The sequence below is a fragment of the Coptis chinensis genome, chromosome 9, assembly GCF_015680905.1.
Source record: "Coptis chinensis isolate HL-2020 chromosome 9, ASM1568090v1, whole genome shotgun sequence".
NCBI classification, from domain to species: Eukaryota; Viridiplantae; Streptophyta; class Magnoliopsida; order Ranunculales; family Ranunculaceae; genus Coptis; species Coptis chinensis.
The window spans coordinates 60784171-60790170 of record NC_141464.1 but is presented as its reverse complement, the minus strand read 5'-3'; positions in this window follow the sequence as shown (position 1 = coordinate 60790170).

Here is a 6000-nt window from a genome sequence, read left to right as displayed (position 1 = left end):
TAATTGGCTTCTTTCTGATACAACTTCTTTAGTCCTTTAGATCATATTTATATAAACACAGAAGTGGTTAAGGAGTTAATAAAAACAGGAGTTCTTTAAGTATAAAGGTGATGGGGTCCCATGTTTATTGTGTGCACCAATTTTCTAGTTCTGAAGACATTTTCTCCATAAATTGAAGGGGTATATAGCTGTCTTTGGAAATTTGGAGAACTAATCGTATAGCAATATACCATGCACAACAAAACTGACATAGAAAGTCTCCTATAAGTTGGTGGTTCCATTCATTTAAAGATTATAATCATCTCCAGATATGGTTACTGCGCCTTACTGGTAGTCTGGTACTCACTATTCACTAAGTCACTAATGCATCACTTACTATCGTTCCTAATTACGGTTCATCAAACTTCAGGCTGATTGCGTGGTCTTGATCTCGCGATACCGAAACCAGCAGGAGGGTATGTACTAGTTACATACTGCTTTCATTAGTTTCATATACTAGAAAAGCCAAAATAATAATAAAAAGAAAAACAGATAGAAGGATAGTATGTACCAGTATGTTGCGCATAATCAGAAGTAGCAACAATGGAGTTCCAACATTATGAACCTCGCATGCATCAAACAATTACACAATCATTAGTGGCAAATAAAAGTAAAAACTTCAAATTAAAATAGCTAATGGAAAGAAGAAGGGAAAAAAAAACTAACCAGGGGCTTACGCATCCCCCGGCTGACTACTAATTGCTCCAAGCATCTCGTCATCTCTATCCATGTTGCCATCCGCACTTAAACTTAAATACACGAAAGGCCTTGATTTCTTTACAACAAGGCAAGTCAAGACATAAAACTAATAAAAGAATTGACATCTATGTACAATTAAGATTCTAAGTCATGATAACACTAACGGTTCCAAGTCCCGGCAACCACAACCACATCAAAGTTTAACGCCATATTTGTTTCTTAAGTTTCCAAACTAAAGCACAAAACCAAAAAGTAGAGCAATCCAAAAAGATCTAAAACCTACAAACATCAATCATACTTCAATCGCCCATCAAGCCAAGCTATATACCCTCCTTCAACCCACGGCGTTCAAAGTTGCATTACCATCTTGTGGACCGTCATAAACAGCAAACATCGGGGAACCAATACTTCATCAATATACACTCTTCTCTCTCCACCAACAGAATTCTCGCCATGACAAATTGTTGCACCAACATCAAGCGGACCCTTTAGCAACTTCGCACCAAACTTATCTAGTAATGTGATTCTAGGCTGTTCAAGCGACCCAAAAGCAGGGGTCAAGTTCTGAGGAGTTGCTGGAGAATGGCGTTGAGCAGAATTTGAACCAAGTTCAGTTCTAGGTGTAGTCACACCCATATGTGCTTCGGCATTGGCTGTCACATTATTATTGCATAGTTGTTGTTGAATGAGAACTTGCGATGGAGTAGATGATGCAAGGATATTTTTTATGTGTGGATCAAGTATTAACAACTCTAACCATTACCACTAATTGCAAAGAAAAAATTGACCTTGAGCATTGATTTGACCTCAGACATGTCTCCATCGACCTTTGATTTAAATGAAGCCATGTCGGCCTCGACCTTTGCAACTGATGTAGTGGCCATCTGGTTGATTAAATCATTTGCCACAGCAGCATGTTGTAGCTGCTTTCTAGTAATATTAGAACCAACTCCACGGACACGGTTCTTCTTTTCCTTGCCAAGTACTTCAGTCAACGCATCAGAGTCGATGTCTTCAATGTCAGTCTCTCCACTCGCTAGTCTTCTTTTCTGAACTGCTTTCACTTGATCCTGCAATATATATTTTTTTAAAAATCAAATCAAATATCTAAAAATATGTCCGATAGCAATAAAAAACTACAGTTAGTTAATAGAAAGAAACAAAATTTCTACTCACATATTTTTCCTGAGCACTTGGCAAAACTGAACCATCACGGCGTTCACGGCCCTTGCACCAGTCATCTACCCGAGTCCTTTTTGCTTGAGGGTTTTGTTCTTGATACAAGCAAATAATCAATGCTTAGTAATAGTGCTAAAAGAAAGACAACTAAAAGAAAATATATTAGTCAACTAGCATAGTTAATTGTTTTGCAAATTTTATACATGATCAAAACGACATTTTTATTTCAAAAGTGATAATGCCGGCTCCTTATGTATTTGGGAGAAGGTTTTCCTCCCATTAGTAGTACCAATATCATTCATTGCCCTATTGTTTGCATTTTTGCATTTCTTTCCTTTACTTTAGGTTGAAGCTCATAGTCAACAAAATCAACCCAAAGAGTTGGATTAACACCGGTGGGCAGTTTGCCTTAGCCGCTTCAATGCTTTTCAGAGTTTGCCAAGAACTTTGACCGATCACGCCGCTTTCACAAGTCCTAAGTTTTTGAGGATAATTGTCTCAACCCATGGACGAAAGCAGCAAAATTGGATACATTAAATTCATATTCCTTTGTCATGAGTAAAGTGATTGATAAGAAAAAAATATAGTGAGATATAGATGAAAGAAAGGTAGAATTGACCAAAAACAATACAAAAAAATACCGTCCAAGGCTTTCCAAATAGCATCCTTAAAGCTATCTTTCACTAGTCGCCAATCTTTAGTGTTGATCGGGATATGAAGCCTCACTTCATTCCCCTATTGCAGTCTTGAAGTTGCTTGCATTTGGTCCAACAATTTGGCCATTAGACCACACCTCAACAAGCAACTTCCCCGGAGGGACCTCTTAATTGTGCCGTTTTGGATGATCGAGAACTACATTCACGTGGGAGAAGATGCATCTGATGCGCTGCGGTGTGCATTTGTATTACCTGACTCCATTATTAAAAAACAACCTAACAATTCCCAACAATTGAAAACATATTATCAAGGATTTCATAATGCTTCAAATATGACATATAACAAACAATTATTTAAGATCTTTAAAATGTAGAATAGATAAAGTAAAAAGAAAATAAGAAAAATTAAAGGAAGAACACTATCAAATTAACCAAGATATCAAAAAATTAGCACCCAAATCTAGTACATAATCATCAAAAGAGAAAACTAGTCTTTTGAACATGTTTTCAAAATTACAACTACACACTACAATCATCGACGTGGTTCTAACAATGATCTCAAATTAGGTTGTTGTGCAAGAGTAGATTGAAAGTCTTCGGTACTTCTAGCTGGTCCACTTGACTAGTCATTCGCCTTGGTGAATGTATGACCACCCACCAATCAGGATTTTTCAGATCTCTTGAATAGAACACTTGATGGGCTTCTTTAGCGCAAATGGCCGGTTCATCTAACATTTTGTCAGAGCTCTTGAGCCGATTAAAATTTACCATCAATAAGTTAGAGTCTGGGCATAGCTTACAGCCATTGGTCTTATCTTCCACCCTAACCCAGTCACAATAAAACACCACTTCCTTGAAATTTGTGTAATCCACCTCTAGTATTTGTTTGATGACCCCATACCACATAGCAGATGCATCGATAGGATTTTTATCTTTCCTACTTGATGTGAAAGTAGTAATTGCACTCATGCAAACACCATCGTCTTTGCGTGTAAGAACGGTCTCATCATGAGACTTAGTAGAAAATAAATAACCATTAACGTGATACTTTCGAAAAGTTTTAGCTTTGAACAATGGCCCTCTAGCAAAGAACCACAATTCAGATGAAGTGTCATCATTCTCCAGCAACTACACAAAGAAAACATAACACAATTCAAAAAGTGTAAATAATATAAAAATCGTATCTTCCTATCCCCATTAAGTAATACCTTATTATATAACCAGTCGATAAAATCTGTTTGTATCTCTATTTCTGTCTTTGCTATCCCTTTCCTACTGCCTCGGAAACTAGATTGCAAAGACTTGCGATACTCACTACAATTTAACCAAAAAAGTTAGTATATATCTGTCAATTTATTACGGGGAAATAGACACATGTGAAGAACTAACACCTGTAATAATCGTCAAGTCCATCGACTTCCAACCAAAAAAGTAACCATCTACGGATTTGTACAAATTGCTCCGACGACAAAATCACATCTTTACCTTCAAACACAGGCCCTTCATCAATATATTCATCATTTTCATCTAGAAACACTTCACTAGTAGTGCTTTTGTGATTTTTGCGCTGTGGATTTGGAATGTACTCCATTGCATACTTAACAGACTCAGAGACAAGATACGACTCTGCAATCGATCCTTCAACAAATCGTTTGTTACTAGGTATATCTTTGCACTCCTTCATCGACCTATTTAAGCGATAAACCCATGAATGCATTTATTAATTTTATTTAAAACCGAGACAAAAACAATGGGGATTGAAAGAAGCATAATTTACCTCTCAAACGGATACATCCAACGATCTCTAGCTGGTCCACACATTAATGCCTCGTCAGCTAAATGCACAACAAGGTGGATGCTAATATCAAAAAATGATGGTGGAAAGTACTTTTCCAACACGCACAATGCCTCTGCAACCATGTATTTGGCATCTTGGATTTCTTTTCGAATTACAACTTTCGAACACAATATGTTAAAAAATAAGCTTATCGGTGAAGAGCTCTCCGCAAATCGGGATGAGATGGAAAAGCATGTTGAAGTAGCACGGGCAAAGATATTGCATAATCACATGATAATCATGTGATTTCATTACGAAAGCAAACAAGGTGGATCAAGACTGCGATGTTGTTACTCAGATTAGATGAAAACCCGATGGGAGCTTCAAATTTTTAAAGTTTTAAGAAAATTCATCTTCTCCATTTTATCTAGAATGAATGGTGCTGTAGGTTTAACTTGTTTCCCACTTGCAGGGTCAATTTGCATCCACTGATTTCGGTGTATGCCAAGTTCCCTCATATCCTCTCGTGCCTGGTCAGTATCCTTTGATTTGTCTTTCTTACTAAGGATCGTGTCGAGTATGTGCTCTGCAACATTCTTTTCAGTGTGCATCACATCAATAACATGACGAACTTTATGATGAATCCAGTAAACAAGGAAAAACAATATGGACTTTTTGTACCATGCCAATGTAACTTCATTACCCTCATTGTCGTTAACCACATTTTGACCGCCTCTCTTCCGCTTTTTACCAGGTTTATACTTCACATAACTCAACGTTTGCAAAAGTGCATCACCATTTAATCGTTGTGGAGGAGTTCTACGCTCCTCTTTCTTGCTACCCACTAGTCCCAAGTACTTACCGCTCCTGAACGGATGATTACCTTTAAGGAATATACGGTAATCAAGGTATACATTCTTCCTGCTAGACTTCAAATATATGGAAGAAGTGTTGTCACCGCAAATAGGACAAGCTTTGTAACCATGTGTTACGCAGCCCGCTAAGTTTCCATATGCGGGCAAATCATGGATCCCCCACATTAGTATAGCTTTTAAAGTGAAGTCTTCTTTTTTGTTCATGTCATAAGCTGGCACTCCTTCCCACAACTCTTTCAACTCGTCATACAAAGGTTCAAGAAAAACATCAATGTCTCCTTTTGGTGCCTTGGGACCCGGTATAAGCAAAGACAACATCTGAAACTCTGATTTCATGCACATGGAAGGGGGGAGATTGTAAGGCACGTTGATGACAAAGCCAACAGCTATAACTAGTAGATCAATGCCACGCGGATTAAACCCATCGGGTTGCAATTGCAAGCCAAACATTCTTGTTGCTTTCATTAGCAAAGTCCGCCACTTTTCTTTACAAATTTTCCATCGACCGAATCAATTGGATGACGATATAAGCCACGGAAGTCTCTCGCTTTCGTGCATGCCATGTCATCTCATGTGCTATCCACGGTATACTATACAACCGCTTTTAAGTCTTGGAATTAAAGGAAAATGTCTCAAGACTTTGTTAGGCTCCTTGGAATTCTTCTTCCCTTTACCCCCTCCTTAACTTTATATCTTGGAGCTTGGCACTTAGGACATTCTCAAATCTTTCTCTGTCTTCCAATATAAGATACACGGTTGTTTCGACGCGATGAAT